The sequence below is a fragment of the Eschrichtius robustus genome, chromosome 19, assembly GCF_028021215.1.
Source record: "Eschrichtius robustus isolate mEscRob2 chromosome 19, mEscRob2.pri, whole genome shotgun sequence".
NCBI lineage: Eukaryota > Metazoa > Chordata > Mammalia > Artiodactyla > Eschrichtiidae > Eschrichtius > Eschrichtius robustus.
In genome coordinates this window covers 55,260,762-55,282,951 of record NC_090842.1, presented here as the reverse complement: position 1 = coordinate 55,282,951, position 22,190 = coordinate 55,260,762, and the positions used below count along the sequence as shown (strand labels likewise).

Below are 22,190 nucleotides of genomic sequence, written 5' to 3'. Positions count from 1 at the left end.
TTGCAGCATGCGGGGTCTAGTTCCCTGAGCAAGAATTGAACCTGTAACCCCTGCACTGGGAGCGTGGAGTCTTAACCACTGGACCACCAGGGAAGTCCCTGCATCATTTTTTTAATATTCCACATATAAGTGATATCGTATGATACTTGCCTTTTTGTCTGGACTTTTTCTGTCTGGCTTACTTTTTTTTTTTTAATTTATTTATTTTATTGCTCTGTTGGGTCTTCGTTTCTGTGCGAGGGCTTTCTCTAGTTGTGGCAAGCGGGGGCCACTCTTCATCGCGGTGCACGGGCCTCTCACTATTGCGGCCTCTCTTGTTGTGGAGCACAGGCTCCAGACGCACAGGCTCAGTAGTTGTGGCTCACAGGCCCAGTTGCTCCGTGGCATGTGGGATCTTCCCAGACCAGGGCTTGAACCCGTGTCCCCTGCATTGGCAGGCAGACTCTCAACCACTGCGCCACCAGGGAAGCCCCCTGTCTGGCTTACTTTTATTTAGTATGATAATCTCAAGGTCCATCCATGTTGCAGCAAACAGCATTATTTCATTCTTTATGGCTAATATTCCATCGTATATATATACCATATCTTCTTTATCCATTCATCTCTCTTTTTTAAATTTATTTATTTTTGGCTGCATTGGGTCTTCGTTGCTGCACACAGGCTTTCTCTAGCTGTGGCAAGCGGGGGCCACTCTTCGTTGCAGTATGCAGGCTTCTCATTGCGGTGGCTTCTCTTATTGTGGAGCACAGGCTGTAGGTGCGGTGCGCAGGTTTCAGTAGTTGTGGCATGCGGGCTCAGTAGTTGTGGCTCATGGGCTCTAGAGCACAGGCTCATTAGCTGTGGCACACAGGCTTAGTTGCTCCGCAGCATGTGGGATCTTCCCAGACCAGGGCTTGGACCCGTGTCCCCTGCATTGGCAGGTGGATTCCTAACCACTGCGCCACCAGGGCTGCCCCCTCCATTCATCTCTTGATGGACATTTAGGTTGCTTCCATGTCTTGGCTATTGTAAATAGTGCTGCAGTGAAGTTTATCATGCTGTTTTGATTACTGGAGTTTTGTAGTACAGTCTGAAGTCAAGGAAGGTGACACGTCCAGCTTTGTTCTTTTTTCTCAGGATTGCTTAGGCAATTCTGGGTCTTTTGTGGTTCCATTTGAATTTTAGGATTATTTGTCCTAGTTCTGTGAAAAATGTCATGGGTATTTTGATAGGGACTGCATTGAATCTGTAGATTGCTTTGGGAAGTATGGCCATTTTAACAATATTAATTCTTCCAAGAGTGTGTGGTATCTTTCCATTTCTTTGTATCATCTTCAAATTCCTTCATCAGTGTTTTATAGTTTTCAGTGTATAGGTCTTTCACCTCGTTGGTTAAGGTTATTACTAGTTATTTTATTGTTTTTGACACTTTTAAATGGGATTTTCCCCCACTTTTTCTTATATTTCATTATTAGTGTAAATAAACACCATAGATTTCTGTATATTAATCTTGTATCCTGAAGCTTTGCTGAATTCATTTATTACTTCTTATATTTTTGGGGTGGGCACTTTGGCGTTTTCTATATAGGTTAACATGTCATTTGCAAATAGTGAGTTTTACCTGTTCCTTTCCAATTTGGATACATTTTAGTTCTTTTTCTTATCTGATTGTGGCTAAGATTTCCAACACTGTATTAAATAGAAGTGGCAAGAGCAGGTATCCTTTACTTGTTTCTAAATATTAGAGGAAAGGCTTTCAGCTTTTCACATTGAGTATTATGTTAATTGTAGGTTTGTCATAAATGGCCTTCATTTTACTGAGATATGTTCCATGTACGCTCTCATACTTTGATAGGAATTTTTATCATGAATGGATGTTGAATGCTGTCAAATGGATTTTCTGTGTCTATTGAGATGATCATGTGATTTTTATTCTTCCTTTTGTTAATGTGGTGTATCATATTGATTGATTTGCTAATGTTAAACCATCCCTGTGAACCTGGAATAAATCCAACTTGATCATAGTGTATGATCCTTTTTATGTATTGCTGGATTTGGTTTGCTAATACGTTTAGGATTTTTGCATCTATATTCATCAAATATATTGACCTGTAATTTCTTTTTTTGTAGTGTCTTTGTCTGGTTTTGGTATCAGGGTAATGGTGGCCTTGTAAAAATGAATTTGGGAGTGTTCCTTCCTCTTAAATTTTTTGGAATAGTTTGAGGATAGTTATTAAATTTTCTCTATATGTTTTGTAGAATTCCCCAGTGAAGCCGTCCAATCCTGGACTTCTGTTTGTAGGGAGTTTTTAAAATTACAGATTCTATTTCACTTCTAGTGATCAGTTTGTTCAAATTATCTAATTGACTCAGTCTTGGCAGGCTCTCTGTTTCTAGAAACTTGTCCCTTTCTTCTAGCTTGTCCAATTTGTTGGCATATAACTGTTCATAGTGTTCTTTCATGATTTCTTGTATTTCTGTGGTATTGGTTATTTCTCCTCTTTCATTTCTTATTTTATTTGGATCCTGTCTCTCTTCTTTTTGGTGAGTGTGGCTAAAGGTTTGTCCGTTTTTTAAAACTTTTCACAGAACCCGTTATTGGTTTTATTGATCTTTTCTATTTTTTAAAAAAATTTATTTATTTATTTTTGGCTGCATTGGGTCTAGTTGCTGTGCGCAGGCTTTCTCTAGTTGCAGCGAGTGAGGGCTACTCTTCGTTGTGGTGCATGGGCTTCTCAATGCAGTGGCTTCTCCTGTTGCAGAGCACAGGCTCTAGGCACGCAGGCTTCAGTAGTTATAGCACGCAGGCTCAGTAATTGTGGCTTACGGGCTCTAGAGTACAGGCTCAGTAGTTGTGGCACATGGGCTTAGTTGCTCCACGGCATGTGGGATCTTCCCAGACCAGGGCTCGAACCCGTGTCCCCTGCATTGGCAGGCGGATTTTTAAAATTTATTTATTTATTTATTTTTGGCTGTGTGGGGTCTTTGTCTCTGTGTGAGGGCTTTCTCCAGTTGCGGAGAGCGGGGGCCACTCCTCATCGCGGTGCACGGGCCTATCACCGTCGCGGCCTCTCTTGTTGCAGAGCACAGGCTCCAGACGCGCAAGCTCAGTAGTTGTGGCTCACGGGCCCAGTTGCTCCGCGGCATGTGGGATCTTCCCAGACCAGGGCCTGAACCCGTGTCCCCTGCATTGGCAGGCGGACTCTCAACCACTGCGCCACCAGGGAAGCCCTGGCAGGCGGATTTTTAACCACTGTGCCACCAGGGAAGCCCTCTTGTTTTTTAAAAATCTCTATTTCATTTATTTCCTCTCTGATCTTTATTACTTCCTTTCTTCTGCTGACTTTGGGCATTGTTTGTTCTTTTTCTAATTGTTTTAGGTGGTAGTTTAGGTTGGGTTTTTTTTTTAAGATTTATTTATTATTTATTTATTTATTTTTGGCTGTGTCGGGTCTTAGTTGAGGCACGTGGGATCTTTGTCGAGGCATGTGGGATCTTTTGTTGCAGTGTGTGGGCTTCTCTCTAGTTGTGGCATGTGGGTTTTCTCTCTCTAGTTGTGGTGCACAGGCTCCAGGGTGTGTGGGCTCTGTAGTTTGCAGCACGCAGCCTCTGTAGTTGAAGCATGCAAGCTTAGTTGCCCCGCGGCATGTGGGATCTTAGTTCCCTGACCAGGGATCGAACCTGTGTCCCCTGCACTGTATGGCGGATTCATTACCACTGGACCACTAGGGAAGTCCCTAGCTTGTTTTGTTTTTTTTTTTTTAGATTTTTTTCTTACTTCTTGAGGAAGGCCTGTATCATTATGAACTTCCCTCCTAGAACTGTTTTTGGTGCATCATAGATTTGGTAATGTGTTTTCATTTTCTTTTGCCACAAGGAGTTTTCTGATTTCTTTGATTTCATCATTGATCCATTGGTTTTAAAGTAGCATGTTGTTTAGTCTCTGTTTTCCTTCTTTTCCTGTTTTCTTTCTGTCGTTGATTTCTAGTTTCAAACGTTGTGGTCAGAAAAGATGCTTGAAATAATTTCTATCCTCTTCTTTGCTAAGGCTTTTGTGACCTAGTATGTGGTCTATCCTAGAAAACATTCCATGGGTGCTTGAAAAGAATGTGTATTGTTTGTTTTTGTTTGTTTTGGATGTAGTGTCCTGTAGATATCAATGACGTACAACTGGTTTATTGTGTCATTTAGGATCTCTCTTGCCTTATTTATTTTGTCTGTATGATCCGTCCATTGATGTTAGTGGGGTGTTAAAGTCTCCTAATATTATTGCATTGTCAATTTCTCCCTCTATGTCTGTTAGTATTTGCTGTATATATTTAGGTGCTCCTGTTTTGGGTGTGTACATGTTAACAAATGTAATATCCTCCTCTTGTATTTATCCCTATATCATTATGTAATGCCTTTGTCTTACTTTATGGCCTTTGTTTTGTTTGATATGGGTATTGCTACCCCCTTTTTCTTTTCTATTTGCATGACATATCTTTATCCATCCCCTTACTTTCAGTCTGTGTGTCTTTCGCCCTGAAGTGAGTGTCTTGTAGGCAGCATATTGCAGGTTCTTTTTCTTTTCCCCCAATCTGCCACTCTGTGTCTTTTGATTGGAGCATTTAGTCCAATGATGTTTAAAGTAATTATTGATAGGTGTATATTTATTGCCATTTAATCCTTGTTTTGCAGTCCTTTTTTTTTCTGATGATTTTCTTTTGTGATATGCTTGAGTTCCTTTCTTTTTATTTTATTTTATATTTTGTGAATCTATTGTATGTTTTTGCTTTGTAGTTACCGTGGAGTTCAAGTATGCTGACCTATAACTATATCTACTTGCTTTAAACTGATAATCATTCAAGTTAAATCACGTTCTAAAAGATGTATTTTTTTTTTAATTTTTTTTTTTGGCTGTGTTGGCTCTTCATTTCTGTGCGAGGGCTTTCTCTAGTTGTGGCAAGCGGGGGCCACTCTTCATCGCGGTTCGCGGGCCTCTCACTATTGCAACCTCTCTTGTTGCGGAGCACAGGCTCCAGTCGCACAGGCTCAGTAGTTGTGGCTCACAGGCCTAGTTGCTCCACGGCATGTGGGATCTTCCCAGACCAGGGCTCGAACCCGTGTCCCCTGCACTGGCAGGCAGACTCTCAACCACTGTGCCACCAGGGAAGCCCCTAAAAGATGTATATTTTTATATTTCCCTCCTCCCAGACTTTTATTTTGATGTCCTCTTTTATATCTTCATGTTTATCCTTTTACTGTTTATTATAGTTATCACTTTTATAATTCTAAAAATTTATTTTTAATCTACATACTGGGTTATTTAAGTAATCTTCAATTCTTAATATATATTTGCCTTTCCTATTGTGATTTCCCGTTTCCTATAGATTCTATGTAGCAGTATTGGGAGTGTGGGCTGTTGAAGTCAAGACTGCTGCTGAACTGGGGAATGAGGCATGGGATCAAGGTAAATTAAAATACCACAAAACTCTGAGATTCACTTGGTTATTTTTTCTTTTCCATTATGGTTTATTACAGGATATTGAATATAGTTCTCTGTGCTATACAGTAGGAACTTGTTGTTTATGCATTCTATATATAATAGTTTGCATGTGCTAATCCCAAACTCTCAATCATCCCTCCCCCACCCCACCCCCTTGGCAACCATAAGTCTTTTCTCTATATCTTTGAGTCTGTTTGTTTCATAGATAAGTTCATTTGTGTTATATTTTAGACTCCACATATAAGTGATATCATATGGTATTTGTCTTTCTTACTTCACTTAGTATGATAACACTTGTTTTTTTTCTTGATTCAGCAGTTCTCTGAATGCTGTACGCTTTTGATTATTTTCCAGATTTTTGAAAAAGTTGATTCTGTTTTTGCCAGTCTATTAATTACTTTTGTGGTTGGATGGACTGCTGTAGTTTCCTACTCTGCTATTTTTCTGTTCAGAGTATTTGTGGGTCTCATATATATTTTTAAGAGTTGATCTAGGCATGACATAATATATACGGTTGTCCCCTGGTACAGTGTATTAATGCCTGGACCCACTGCATATACCAAAATCCACAGATGCTCTATTCCCTACTTACATAAAATGGTGTAGTACTTGCATGTAACCTACACACATGCTTGTATACTATAAATTATCTCTAGACTACTTATAATACTTAATAAAATATAAATGTTATGTAAATAGTTGGGAATACAATGTAAGTGCTATGTAAATAGTTGCCAGCATGTGGCAAATTTAAGTTTAGCTTTTTGGAACTTTCTGGAATTTTTTTTCAAATATTTTCAACCTGTGGATGTGGAACCCACAGACATGGAGGGCCAACTGTACATACTGAAGTACAATGGTTCAACATGTATCCACTGTAAGTGTAGAAACCTTACTTTTCCTTTCTTCTCTCTCATTTCTAATTGACTTGAATATTTCTTGAAGACCACATTAGACAGTGTTATGATTTTTGTTTCAACTGTCAAACATAATTAAGGAAAGAAAAGGAAAGTCTACTGTACCCACAGTTTTGCTCTTATGGTGTTCTTTCTACCTTCCTTGTTTTTCACGATTCTTTAATGTTTCATTTTTGTTTACAGGTATTTCTTTAGGCATTCTTTGGGGGTAGTTTTGTTGGCAACAAATCCTGGAAGTCATTCTTTGAGGGTATGCCTGTTGTTAAAAATCATTTTCATCTGAGGCTGTTCTTGATTTCTCATTATTTCCTGAACAATATTTTCATTGGTTATGGAAGATCAGGCTCCCCATTTAGGCACCATTGACATTGTACTGGTAGTGGAGGGGCCCATTAAAGGCTGGACTTCATACTCGACTTTTTCTGACACAATCTGGTGGGGACATTGGGGATACTATTTTACAACCTGATAAAGGTCAGAGGGCTAGAGTCTCCATTTGGCCCCTGGTGTCAGTGGTGGGGATAGGGCCACAGATTTTTTTGGTGGTGTTTGCCTGAAGTAGAGCAGTTGTTTAAAAGTTTCATGTCTTGTTAGGCTGTCCTTTCCTGTTTGTTTCTCTGGTTGGAGAGAATAGGCTTTTCTTGAGACTTTTTTTTCAGTCTCTGCACATTAGCATTTCAATTACCAGCTTCTTTAGCTCCAAGTTTGGGATATAAGTGAAACATGCGGAACTCACCCCATGTTGCTCCTTAGGTCCTGTGGTCCCTAGCTTCTCTTCATCTTTGAGAGTCATCTTGTATGTTTTATATATAATGTCCAGAGTTTTGAGTTGTATTTAGCAGGAAGAACAGGGAAAAGGACATGTATTCCATCTTTTTAGAAACAGAAGTCCCTCTACTGAGTTATTTTTGCAAAAACATTTAAATAACTTGTGTGATCTCTAGTAGATTCTGTTTTGGGTATATAGTATATATGTTCACATCATTTTGAGGATTCAATTCATACTTTAAAGTCCTATTCTGTTTATTCTACTGGTAGTATTTCCAGTTGGTTAGCTTTGTTTCTCTATTAATTATATGAGAATCAACTTTTATCAAATGTTTGGTAATCCTGACATATACTCAGTTTTACACTTGAGGATCCTTTTGATGTAATCTGCTTCAGGGCAGGACTAGGATGTGCTGCCTTGATTTGTACTCTGATTTGTTTTTAGAGAGAGACAGGCTAGCAGGAGGTCTGTTGTGGTACAAAATTTCTTGCCAGCTAGTCCTAGGTGTAGGGATGCTCCTATTTTTTCCAGAATAATATCAATCAGTAGCCTCTCACATTCTCCCAGAAGCAAACAATAGTACTTGCTAACTAGTTTAAGGAAGGGTGATATGCTAGGTGAAATTACTTCTCCCAGCAAACAATCTCACTGTTGACACTGTCTCCACTCGTGTTCCTTGTGACAAACCCTAGACATAGATCACATTACGCCACACTTACTTTTTAAATTGTGGTGTATATTCTCTCGTGCTCTGGTCTTAGATCATCTGGTCTCCTTAGATGATCTAATGCCAAGTACTTCAGGTATTCTCTGATATTCACCAGAAGTCATTTAGATTTTCAGGAGCTGCCTATATGTGGTATGTATTGTATGTATAATAGTCCCAGCACCATTTATTAAAATCTAAACAAAAACATTGAAGTACCTTTGTTTTGACAGTTGTTTTCAAGAAATTCTTATGAAGAATTAAATTTATCCTTATGCCTAGAGTGTGTATAGGCATGTGTATATACATACAATATATTCCATCAAATATAAAATGTTTTGATACTGGAACACTGTTGATCTTAGCAGAAAATACCAATGAAAGCTTTTCATACACATAAAAATCTTGGTTGGTATTTACTTGAAAGTAATTATAGGACGCCACTGATTGTTAAATTGTATCATCTTCAAAATGTTAAAATGAGAGAGCACTTTTTCATTTTGAGAAATCAGCACAATATCAGTGATAGTAAGGCTAAAAGAATGAATCTAGAAGATAACAGAACTTTATCAATTCTTTTTTCAATCATTTAAGCTAGATATGTACATAATTAGAAATTTCCAATGCTGGTTTATTTCAAATAAATGAGAATTTACTGCATAATGCTTTTATATCATTTTGCTGACAAATATTCTACTTAGCTTTTGGCCTTTTCTATTTAATTAGAACTCATCTAGATTTTGCCTTTTAATAACTATTCTCTAGTTTTGTCATTTGGATTACATCAGTCATGCAGCATGAACTGGGAAAATTCTGTTAAGGATTATCTGCTGGCTTATAAAAAGGAGCTTTTTGGCTAAATTTAACTTTCCCAGTCATTAATAGTCTCTTCAGGCTTGATTATGTTTTATCAATTTCAATAAAGTTCACTTTCTAGAAAATAATTCATTAACTGGAATTTTGTATATATTGAAATAAATTTACATAATATTTCCTCACAAAGAACATCAGTATCTGTGTTAATAATATCCCTATTGTTATTCATGATGCTATAATTGTGTCATTTTTCTTTTCTTTCCTTTTATCAAATTTGGAAAAATTGGGTAAGTCAACGAGTGTTTTTTAAAATTAATTTCTAATTTAAATTGCATTAACTACTTCCTTCTGTTAGCATTCGTTTTATTTTGTAATTTTTTAACTTTTTCACTTGAATGCTTATTTTTTTCAAGTTTTATCAAGTGCCTAATATATGAGAAAGACATTGGAATAGGTGCTGAGGTGGGAGATAACAAAAAGTCCCATCCCTTAATTTTAGTTTCCTGTATGCATCAAAAGAGGTTTGGCTACATCTCACAACTTTTGAAATACAGACATTTCAGTACCAGTCCTTTCTGAATGGCTTATAATTTAAAATTTGACTTTTAGTTTAATCTATTACTTGTTTTATACATATAGATTATTATACATTTCCAAGAGGAGGTGCAAATTATTACCCAATTACTTACTAATTGCAAAAAAATAAGATAGATAGTTTTATAATGAGAGATCTGGCAGTCACAAATACCTGTGAAGTGTTCTTGCTAAAAATGTTTAACAAGAGGCAAATCAAGCTTCTACTTAAGTTCCAATTTAGAAACAGTGTAACAAGATGAACAACATTATGAGGAAATAAATTTGACAAACCAAGAACTCAAGACATTCTAAGACAACTGTGATGGACTCTTCAAAAAAACATAACCATGAAACAAAGATGGGGGAGTGCTGTTCAGTTTAAAAGTGACATAACCACTAACATGTATGAGCCTGGAGAGTGAATCCTTGTTAAAAGATATTCTTGAGAATATTAGGGAAAATTAAATATGGACTGCATATTAGAATGTTGTATAGAATTAATTTTTAAGGTGTGATTATAATATTTGGGTAATATGTATTATTCTAACTTCTAGGATACAAACTGATTTATTGAGGGTAAAGTGATACAATGTTTACAATTTACTCTTAAATGGTACAGCAAAAATTATATTTTATAGAAAAATGAAGCAAATATACAAAGTAAATCCTCAAATCTAGGTGAATGGTAAATGGATGTTCATTATAGAATGCGTTCTATGTTTTTGTCAGAAATTTTTCATAATAAAGTTGGTAAATATTTTCTAGGCAGTTTGCTGTTATCCTTTTAACTTCTATATTATTGGTAAAATCCTTCACACCGTTCCCTGATGTTTCAGCAGCTATATTCTTAATATTTTCACACTCACTAAATCCTTAGGGTTAATTTTCAGCTCTAATTTTCTGGTAGAACTTAAGCAATGAGGTCTGCATTTGATCTTTACATGTTCTTTATATTCTTATGGATTTTATCAAAGATGAATTTCCTGAAATACAGTAAGTGATGAATGGCTTTCTAAATTTGTTACCTTCATTATGTCTTTATATTAAGAAACTCACTAATTATAATGTTGATAATAATAAAAATAATAATCATATCCATTATTCATTCAAAGGAGTTTTTTGGCCAGGTACTTTTTGCAAAATATTGTACATGTTATAAACTATCAACCACACTTTTAGGTGGGTACCATTTTACAAATGACACACAGAAGGGTAAATGTGTTGCCCACTATCACATAGATAGTAAAGGCAATGATGATAAGTATATGTCATTGATTAAAAACTTCCCCACAATTATTTTGATGACAAATTGAAATTATAATGCAGTATTCATAGTTCAGGCATACAAAAATGGAATCTGGCGGACACTGAGGATCTGGTCTGAGACACATTCATGCATCACTGAGAACCTGAATTTTCTCTGAATTGTATTAAACTCAAGGACAGCACCAGCTGTTTTCAAAACAGTATCTGCTAGCAGCTGCTAGTTGCAACCCTGTAGTTTAAAAGTCTCCCACCCCGACACAATTATGTAATCATTGTGAACCCCAAAGCATCCTTGTTTAACAAGCACCTTACCTCTTGCCAGCTCACATACTAATTCTTGACAACTTATGTAACTTTGCAGTTTTTTTACCTTTTTAAGCCTACCCCATTTTATAGTCCAGCAGAACACAATTCGAGTACTTTCTTGGGTTTGTGTTTCTTGGGCTGCAGTTCTAACAAACCCCAAATAAAAGCGCTTTTTTCCTTTCTTTCTTTTTTTTTTCTTCAACCAGGTCTCTGTTCTTGGAATTCTTGGTTAACAGTTACATTAACAGGTTTATTTCCTAATACGAACTTCCTAAAATTTAAGAAGGATTGAGAGGTATTAGAAGGCTGTTACACACTTACTAAATTAACATGTCTGGAAAAAGAGTCACATTAACAGAATTTCTTTCTGGCATGAATATTTTGCTATTCTATAAACAGAAAATGACATGGAAATGCTTTCTCATATTCCATTACATTATGAATTCTCTGATGCCGATAAAGATGCGAATGTTGTCTAAAGACCTTCCTACATAACTTATAGGGTTTCTCAGCAGTATGAAAACTCTGATGTTCAGTAAAGTATGAATTAAGTCTAAAGGCCTTCCCACATTCTTTACACTCACAGGATTTCTCACCAGTATGAATTCTTTGATATGGTCTAAGGTCTCCACTACGACTAAAGGCCTTCCCACATTCCTTACATTCATAGCGTTTTACACCCATATGAATTTTCTGCTGTTGAGTCAACTGTCCACATCAACTAAAGGCCTTATCACATTCTTTACATACATAGAGTTTTAAACCAGAATGAATTCTCAGATGTTCTTTTAGATCTGTTCTATGAATAAAGGCCTTTCCACATTCTTTACATTCATAGGGCTTTTCACCAGTGTGAATTATCTGATGCTCAGTAAAGTAGAAACTAAATTTAAAGGCTTTCCCACATTCTATACATTTGTAGGGTTTCACATCAGTATGAATTTTTTCTTATGTACACTAGCTTGAGAATATACTCCCACAAGTCTTCCCACATTCCTTACATTCATATGATTTCTTACCAGTATGCATTCTATGATGTACTCTAAGGTTCTACAAAAGCCTTCCCACATACCTTACAGTCGAAAGGTTTTATACCGGTATGAACTGTTTTATGTCAATTAAACTGTTCACGCACACTAAAGGTTTTTTCATATTTCTTACATTCATAAGGTTTCTTACCTGTATGTATTCTTCTGTGTTCAGTGAGGTAAAAATCAAGTCTAAAGGCCTTCCCACATTCCTTAACATTCACAGGGCTTCTTTTGCCTGTATGAATTTTCTGCTGACAGGTAAGTTGACCACATGCACTAAAAGTTTTCCCACATTCCTTACATTCACAGGGTTTATTGCCTGTATGAATTTTCTAATGCTGTGTAAGGAAAAAAACAAGTAGAAAAGCTTTTCCACAATCTTGACATTCATAGGGTTTCTCACCAGTATGAAATCTCTGATGCAGAGTAAGCTGATAGCTACAACTAAAGACCTTCCCATATTCATTACATTCATAGAGTTTCTCACCAGTATGAATTTTCTGATGTACACTTAGATGATAGACACTTTTTTTTTTTTGGCCACACTGCATGGCTTGCGGGATCCTAGTTCCCCGACCAGGGATCGAACCCGGGCCCACGGCAGTGAAAGCACCGAGTCCTAACCACTGGACAGCTAGGGAATTCCCGATAGACACTATTAAACGTATTCCCACATTCTTTAAAATCAAAAGTTTATCACTAGAATAAATTTTCTCATGTTGAACAAAATTTGAGCCACAACTAAAGGGTTTTCCACATTCCCTATATTCATAAAGTTTCTGACTACTATGAATTCTCTGATTCAGAGTAAAAGATGAATGTTTTCTATATGTTGGCATGTTATAGATGATTTTCATTTGACTGAAATATCTATCTCGAGGTCCCTGTTGACCCTCCAACTCACTTTTGCTCTGCCACTCATTTCTCAAAATAGATCCTTTAAGACAAGGAGTTTTACTTCCTCCTATTATCTTCCATCGGGATAAACTGATTTCATAAATGTCCTTCTCTGGAGATAACTTCTTGGTCTTATACCTGGAGAGTAAACCTAAAAGAAAACAAAAAAGCAAACAAAGATTATTTTCTAGCAGCCAGCAAAACATACAGTTTCTATCTTAAAAATAGGATACAAAATGAAAACAATTCTTGAAAAGAAATAAATGGCTTAAAGAACTTTCAATATAATTAGGTAGTTTGAAGTCAAAACAATATGAGCTGAGAGAATAATGAGAGATTATGTAAGATTGTGGTGATTTGAAATTTAGATGTCAATCAGAATAATCTGGAGAGCTTCTTACAAGTACAGCTATTTGGGTACCACCCCAGACCAAGGTGAATGAAATCTAGAGGAGTCATTGGGCATCTACATGTTTAATAACTTCACAAGATGATTCCAATATAAATCAAAGTTTAGGAGTTCCCATTTAATAATATTAATCATTTCCTTTACTCTTAAAATAAAATCCAAACATGTTACCATAGAATATAATATGGCCTTTGCTTACCTAAAGACTTCTTTGGAAGAAACTGTCCTCTTTACTCTCTTAGGACACTTGCTACCGTTCAGCTCCTAGATTATGCCCACAACCTTTCCATTTCATACATCTTTTTACAGGCTATTTCATCTCCTAAGAATCACCTCTCCTGGGCTCAATGAAAGGCTGACTATTCATCCTTTCATCTTAGGTTAAACATTTCTTGCACAGAAATGCTTGCCCTGCTGACTATAAGTAGATCCATGTTGTTTATTCTCAATCACAACATCATGATTCTTTTCTTCATGTCACAGATTTCAACACATATACATTAATTTTCACTTTGCTTTGCTGTTTCTGATTCCCAAACCGTCCCAATGGAAGATATAATTCCTATTTCATTCAAAATAAATAAATTCACCAGTACATAGCAGGTGTTAAATGATTAACTGTAGAATAAAATAACTGTCAAATTATGATACTAGAAGAAAACATTACAAAGTCACTGTAATGCAGTTGAATATCATAATAATCACTTAAATAATTTCACAACACTCAAAAGACATTTCTCCCTGCCTCTAATCTCTCATACCTTACTGCAGTGATTAAATGCACTTTTTCCTACTTTACTTCCTATATATATGAGAACTAAAGGAAATTCAAGGTAGCTCAGCCAAATGTGTAAAAGGAAAAAGGTCCTTGTTTTACCTAATAATTCTTTAAGCAGTTATCCAATCAAACAGAGATGTCTCCACCAATATTGTTCCTTCCCTGCTGTGCATAGAGATGTGTATAATTAACATACATTCAGTTGAGTTTTACTATTATTCAACCCTCCTGGATGCTCAGTCTGCTTACTTCATAACATTTCACAGGTTTCCCTTCTATACCCTTACATCTAGAACCAACCATTCTTATTCTTTATGGAAAAGTATCTGAATGATTTTTAGATATTATAGCAGTCATGTATCATATTGAACAGTTATTTAAAAACTGAACAAGGAGACTATAATTTTGGAGAAAGCAGAGTAAGTGAATGGCATGAGGAAACTGGGGAACTAGGAGTGTCAAGGAATCTATTAAAAAGGATATTTGGGATAAAACCTGGAGGGTGCCAATCTAGATAAAAGAACAGCCTATGAAAAATCTAAATAGTGGATGTAAGGTTCAATTTGAAATGAATGGAGAAGAAATTTTCCGTGATTACAATGTAAGTATAAAAATGGAGGGAGTTTGAAACAAAACAATCTCTGAACATAACACAATAAAAATTTAAATAATAACAGCAAAAAATTAAAAGCTCTTCTATTTGTAAACAATGTACTTAACTAAGCAACTGTTGTTTCAGTGAGGAAATACAAATTATCAGGGACTTCCCTGGTGGTCCAGTGGGTAAGACTCTGTGCTCCCAATGCAGGGGGCCTGGGTTTGATCCCTGGTCGGGGAACTAGATCCTGCATGCATGCCACAACTAAGAGTTTGCATGCTGCAACGAAGATCCTTTGTGCCACAACTAAGAACCGGCACAGCCTAAATAAATAAATAAATATTAAAAACAATTAAAATATCAGACTTACTAGAAAATTTTGATGACAAAAATAACATCAGAATGGATGGCATACCAATTTAGTGCTCAGAAAAAAAGTCAAAGACTTAAATGGTTATATTAACCTAAATATAAGACTGAAGTAAGCACCCTACAAAAAGATAGAAAAGGAATGTAAGCTGAAATAAAGCAAAAGAAAGGAATAAAGACAAAATGCAATCAGTCAAAAAATAGAAAAAGATGGGGTAAACATAAAATAGCTCATTCTTAAAAACAAATCAGTAAGAGAAATAAATCCTTGGCCTACCTAATAAAGAAAAAAAGAGGAAGAGAAAACTTTTAAATGACAAAGGGGAAATGTCTAAAAGAATATATTTTTTTAATTATGCAAGATTATTTTGTAAATAAATTTTAATCTATATGTGAAATAGTTTTTTTTAGGAAAAGAACTGATCAAAACCAACTCTAAAAAAGATAAAGTGTAAGTAGACCAACTTCCCTTGAAAAAACAGAGAAGCCTGTCAACGAATTATTCCCTAGGAAAGGTAACAGTAATGCACATTCCTATCATCCAAACTGTGGTCTTTAAGTATTATTCCCTACTAATATCAACCTGAGCTCTTTGGAGAATTTGCAGATTCCTAATCTAAAGCAAGGAAGGTATGTGTGTCCATGATTTCTTGTGCCAAAAAGTAAGGAAGATTGCACAGATTAGTGAGTGATGTCAAAATAACATAGGGAACAGCTTAAGAAGCGAGCCAGGCTAACATTGAGACAACAGGAGAGAGCAAGAGCAAGAGCGAGGGAGGGAGATGGATGATCATTTATTGAAATGCATTTAATCAATGAAAATCAATGAATATATATATATGTGAAAGAACATTTCCAATGTCAGCAAGGTGGCTATTTAAATAACTCTGTACTTGGAAAACTGATAGTTCAAAAAGGAAAAAACAAGCACATTTTCTGCTTTTCTAAATTAAGAACTACTGTTCATCAAAGTCATCAATAAGAGAGTAAAAGGTAAGCCATCATATGCAAGATATTATATATGAAATACACACATACACCCGAACCCTGGTTTCTTTGGAGTACTTGTGGATTTCTGATCTGAAGCAGAGAAGGTAGGAGTTGAGTCCAGGATTTCCTGTACCAAAAAAGCAAGGAAGATTAAAGATTAATGGGTGATGGGTAGATTAATGTGTGGAGATATAGATATAGACAGATAGATAGGGACAGCTATACATAGATATTTAGCTATATAGACATAGATATATCTCAAGTTGTATCCAGAATAAAAATCAACTCCTAAAAACCAGGAAGAAAAAACCCAGCCAACTAAATAGAACACTGTGTGGAAGACTTCAATGGGCATTTCTTAAAAGAGGGTATCCAAATATTCAACAAAAATAAAGCAGTACTGCAATTTTCAGGGAAATGTGAATTAAAACACAATGCTACCAACTACTCAACAGAATGGCTAAAATGAAAAGATGGGAGAGAAACAATATCAAATGCCTTTAAGGTTGCATAACAAGAATTCTCTTATACACTAATAGTGGGAATGCACGTTAGCACAACTGCTTAGGAAAATTGAAAGTATCACAGTTCAACATGTATATCCAGTGTCACCAAATTCCACTCCTAAGTAGACACTTAACAAAAATTTGTAAATATACTCCTTGTTATTCAAATGTGATCTCAACAGATTTCCAATCTGTGCACTTTCCATCCAGTGTGAGACAGGACACCCAGGAAAGGTCCTTCCTAGCACTGAGGGAGAAAAGGCTGCTGAACCAGGAAAAACCTGACTCTTGGTCAGCGATGCTTTCAAGAGAAAAATCTTTTATTTTTTTAACTGAAGTACAGTTGATTTACAATGCTGTGTTAGTTTCAGGTGTCAGAGAAAGATCATGATCAAAAGGGGAAAATGTGAAAATTAACAAACAAACTAATTTAAAAAGGACTTGGGAGGCCAGAAGGCGGAGTTCTTAAAACCAACCACTCATGTCAGTTGCATACCCAATAGGAAGAGAGGTACTTTGCATCTCCAACAGGAAGAAGGATACTACATTATTATCAAGTAGGAGGAAGAATTTTTCCTTTCCTGGCAACAGCCCAGCCAGTGAGCGACTGTCACAACTCAGCCAGTAAAATGCCACTCACTTCAAACTCTTAGTTTCCTCCAATGAACTCTTTGTAATAGCCACTCCCACTCCCTCTTCTCCTCTATAAAACAAAACAAAAAAACTCTCTCCTTTGGACTTGCCTGTGGTTTGCCATAGATTGCACGTCCTGAATTGCAATTTCTTTGCTGTTCCCAGATAAACCCATTTTGCTGATAAAATAACTGGCTGATATATTGTTTTAGGTAAACAATTGGAAAACTAAACATCATAAAGATGTTAGTTCATTAATAAATGTAATGTAAGGCCAATTAGAATATAACGAGGAGGAGCTTCAAGATGGCAGAAGAGTAAGACGTGGAGATCACCTTCCTCCCCACAAATACATCAGAAATACATCTACATGTGGAACAACTCTTACAGAACACCTACTGAACGCTGGCAGAAGACCTCAGACCGCCCAAAAGGCAAGAAACTCCCCATGTACCTGGGTAGGGCAAAAGAAGAAAAAAGAAAACAGAGACAAAAGAATAGGGACAGGACCTGCACCAGTGGGAGAGAGCTGTGAAGGAGGAAAGGTCTCCACACACTAGGAAGCCCCTTCGCGGGCGGAGACTGCGGGTGGCGGAGGGGGGAGCTTCGGGGCCGCGGAGGAGAGCGCAGCCACAGGGGTGCGGAGGGCAAAGGGTAGAGATTCCTGCACAGAGGACCCATGCCGACCAGCACTTACCAGCCCGAGAGGTTTGTCTGCTCACCCGCCGGAATGGGTGGGGGCTGGGAGCTGAGGCTCTGGCTTCGGTGGGATCCCAGGGAGAGGACTGGGGTTGGCGGCATGAACACAGCCTGAAGGGGCTAGTGCGCCACAGCTAGCCGGGAGGGAGTCTGGGAAAGAGTCTGGAGCTGCCGGAGTGGCAAGAGACTTTTTCTTGCCTCTTTGTTTCCTGGTGCGCGAGGAGAGGGGATTCAGAGTCCTACTTAAAGGAGCTCCAGAGATGGGCACGAGCCACGGCTATCAGTGCGGACCCCAGAGATGGCATGAGACGCTAAGGCTGCTGCTGCAGCCACCAAGAAGCCCGTGTGCAAGCACAGGTCACTATCCACACCTCCCCTCCCGGGAGCCCATGCAGCCCACCACTGCCAGGGTCCCGTGATCCAGGGACAACTTCCCCAGAAGAACACACAGCATGCCTCAGGCTAGTGCAACGTCATGCCTGCCTCTGCTGCCACAGGCTCTCCCCAGTCTCCGTACCCCTCCCTCCCCCCGGCCTGAGTGAGCCACAGCCCCCGAATCAGCTGCTCCTTTAACCCCGTCCTGTCTGAGCGAAGAACAGATGCCCTCAGGCGACCTACACGCAGAGGCAGATCCAAATCCAAAGCTGAACCCTGGGAGCTGTGGGAACAAAGAAGAGAAAGGGAAATTTCTCCCAGCAGCCTCAGGAGCAGCGGATTAAATCTCCACAATCAACTTGATGTACCCTGCATCTGTGGAATACCTGAATAGACAATGAATCATCCCAAATTGAGGAGGTGGACTTTGGGAGCAACGATATATATATTTTTTCCCCTTTTTCTCTTTTTGTGAGTGTGTATGTGTACACTTCTGTGTGTGATTTTGTCCGTATAGCTTTGCTTTCACCATTTGTCCTAGGGTTCTGTCTGTCCGTTTTTTTGTTTGTTTTTGTTCTTGGTATAATTTTTAGCACTTGTTATCATTGGTGGATTTGTTTTTTGGTTTGGTTGCTCTCTTCTTTCTTGCTTTCTTTTTTTTTAATTACTTTAAAATTTTTTTTTAATAATTATTTTTTGTTTTTTATTTTAATAACTTTTATTTTATCTTCTTCTTTCTTTCTTTTTTTTTCCTCCCTTTTATTCTGAGCCATGTGGATGACAGGCTCTTGGTGCTCCAGCCAGGCGTCAGGGCTGTGCCTCTGAGGTGGGAGAGCCAAGTTCAGGACACTGGTCCACAAGAGACCTCCCAGCTCCACGTAATATCAAACGGTGAAAATCTCCCAGAGATCTCCATCTCAACGCCAAGTCCCAGCTCCACTCAATGACCAGCAAGCTACAGTGCTGAACACCATATGCCAAACAACTAGCAAGACAGGAACACAACCCCATCCATTAGCAGAGAGGCTGCCTAAAATCATAATAAGGACACAGACACCCCAAAATACACCAACAGACGTGGACCTGCCCACCAGAAAGACAAGATCCAGCCTCATCCACCAGAACACAGGCACCAGTCCCCTCCACCAGGAAGCCTACACAACCCACTGAACCAACCTTAGCCACTGGGGACAGACACCAAAAACAACGGGAACTATGAACCTGCAGCCTGGGAAAAGGAGACCCCAAACACAGTAAGTTAAGCAAAATGAGAAGACAGAGAAATACACAGCAGATGAAGGAGCAAGGCAAAAGCCCACCAGACCTAACAAATGAAGAGGAAATAGGCAGTCTACCTGAAAAAGAATTCAGAATAATGATAGTAAAGATGATCCAAAATCTTGGAACTAGACTGGAGAAAATACAGGAAACGTTTAACAAGCACCTAGAAGAACTGAAGAGCAAACAAACAGTGATGAACAACACAATAAATGAAATTAAAAATTCTCTAGAAGGGATCAATAGCAGAATAACTGAGGCAGAAGAACGGATAAGTGACCTGGAAGATGAAATAGTGGAAATAAATACTGCAGAGCAGAATAAAGAAAAAAGAATGAAAAGAATTGAGGACAGTCTCAGAGACCTCTGGGACCAGACGAGGATTGTGGAGATTTAAACACACCAACATTCGAATTATAGGGGTCCCAGAAGAAGAAGAGAAAAAGAAAGGGACTGAGCAAATATTTGAAGAGATTATAGTTGAAAACTTCCCTAATATGGGAAAGGAAACAGTTAATCAAGTCCAGGAAGAAGACAGAGTCCCATACAAGATAAATCCAAGGAGAAACACACCAAGACACATATTAATCAAACTATCAAAAATTAAACACAAAGAAAAAATATTAAAAGCAGCAAGGGAAAAACAACAAATAACACACAAGGAAATCCCCATAAGATTAACAGCTGCTCTTTCAGCAGAAACTCTGAAAGCCAGAAGGGAGTGGCAGGACATATTTAAAGTGATGAAGGAGAAAAACCTACAACCAAGATTACTCTACCCAGCAAGGATCTCATTCAGATTTGATGGAGAAATTAAAACCTTTACATACAAGCAGAAGCTAAGAGAATTCAGCACCACCAAACCAGCTTTACAACAAATGCTAAAGGAACTTCTCTAGGCAGGAAACACAAGAGAAGGAAAAGACCTACAGTAACAAACCCAAAACAATTAAGAAAATGGTAATAGGAACATATATATCGATAATAACCTTAAATGTAAATGGATTAAATGCTCCAACCAAAAGACATAGACTGGCTGAATGGATACAAAAACAAGACCCATATATATGCTGTCTACAAGAGGCCCACTTCAGACCTAGGGACACATACAGACTGAAAGTGAGGGGATGGAAAAAGATATTCCATGCAAATGGAAATCAAAAGAAAGCTGGAGTAGCAATTCTCATATCAGACAAAATAGACTTAAAAACAAAGACTATTACAAGAGACAAAGAAGGACACTACACAATGATCAAGGGTTCAATCCAAGAAGAAGATATAACAATTGTAAATATTTATGCACCCAACATAGGAGCACCTCAATACATAAGGCAAATATTAAGAGCCATAAAAGGGGAAATCGACAGGAACACAATCATAGTACGGGACTTTAACAGCCCACTTTCACCAATGGACAGATCATCCAAAATAAAAATAAGGAAACGCAAGCTTTAAATGATACATTAAACAAGATGGACTTAATTGACATTTATAGGACATTCCATCCAAAAACAACAGAATACACTTTCTTCTCAAGTGCTCACGGAACATTCTCCAGGATAGATCATATCTTCGGTCACAAATCAAGCCTCGGTAAATTTAAGAAAATTGAAATCGTACCAAGTATCTTTTCCGACCACAACGCTATGAGACTAGATATCAATTACGGAAAAAAATCTGTAAAAAAGCAAACACATGGAGTCTAAACAATACACTACTTAATAACCAAGAGATCACTGAAGAAATCAAAGAGGAAGTCAAAAAATACCTAGAAACAAATGACAATGAAAACATGATGACCCAAAACCTATGGGATGCAGCAAAAGCAGTTCTAAGAGGGAAGTTTATTACAATACAATCCTACCTCAAGAAAGAAGAAACATCTCAAATAAACAACCTAACCTTACACCTAAAGCAATTAGAGAGAGAAGAACAAAAAAACCCCAAAGTTAGCAGAAGGAAAGAAATCATAAAGATCAGATCAGAAATAAATGAAAAAGAAATGAAGGAAATGATAGCAAAGATCAATAAAACTAAAAGCTGGTTCTTTGAGAAGATAAACAAAATTGATAAACCATTAGCCAGACTCATCAAGAAAAAAAGGGAGAAGACTCAAATCAATAGAATTAGAAATGAAAAAGGAGAAGTAACCACTGACACTGCAGAAATACAAAGGATCATGAGAGATTACTACAAGCACCTATATGCCAAAAAAAATGGACAACCTGGAAGAAATGGACATATTCTTAGAAACACACAACCTTCCGAGAATGAACCAGGAAGAAATAGAAAATATGAACAGACCAATCACAAGCACTGAAATTGAAACTGTGATTACAAATCTTCCAAAAAACAAAAGCCCAGGCCCAGATGGTTCCACAGGTGAATTCTATCAAACATTTAGAGAAGAGCTAACACCTATCCTTCTCAAACTCTTCCAAAATATAGCAGAGGGAGGAACACTCCCAAACTCATTCTACGAGGCCACCATCACCCTGATACCAAAACCAAAGATGTCACAAAGAAAGAAAACTATAGGCCAATATCACTGATGAACATAGATGCAAAAATCCTGAACAAAATACTAGCAAACAGAATCCAACAGCACATTAAAAGGATCATACACCATGATCAAGTGGGGTTTATCCCAGGAATGCAAGGATTCTTCAATATACACAAATCAATCAGTGTGATAAACCATATTAACAGATGGAAGGAGAAAAACCATATGATCATCTCAATAGATGCAGAAAAAGATTTCGACAAATTCAACACCATTTATGATAAAAACCCTCCAGAAAGTA

General features: G+C 37.5%; 1 protein-coding gene, 1 long non-coding RNA gene and 1 pseudogene across 3 annotated transcripts in view; 1 reads left to right on the top strand and 2 right to left on the bottom strand.

Moving 5' to 3' along the window:
- LOC137753340 (zinc finger protein 345) overlaps nucleotides 1-22,190 on the top strand; it is a 186,903-nt gene that overhangs the window by 43,496 nt on the left and 121,217 nt on the right. The gene's annotated exons all lie outside the window — the stretch shown is intronic.
- On the bottom strand, nucleotides 11,074-14,241 carry LOC137753537 (zinc finger protein 540-like; annotated as a pseudogene).
- The window catches only part of LOC137753448 (uncharacterized), a 30,942-nt gene continuing 23,503 nt past the window's right edge, over nucleotides 14,752-22,190 (bottom strand). The window contains exons 3-4 of the long non-coding RNA XR_011071482.1: nucleotides 15,944-16,022; nucleotides 14,752-14,859 (exon numbers count right to left, since the gene is read on the bottom strand). This is a non-coding gene — a long non-coding RNA (uncharacterized lncRNA). The remainder of the gene's footprint in view (nucleotides 14,860-15,943; nucleotides 16,023-22,190) is intronic.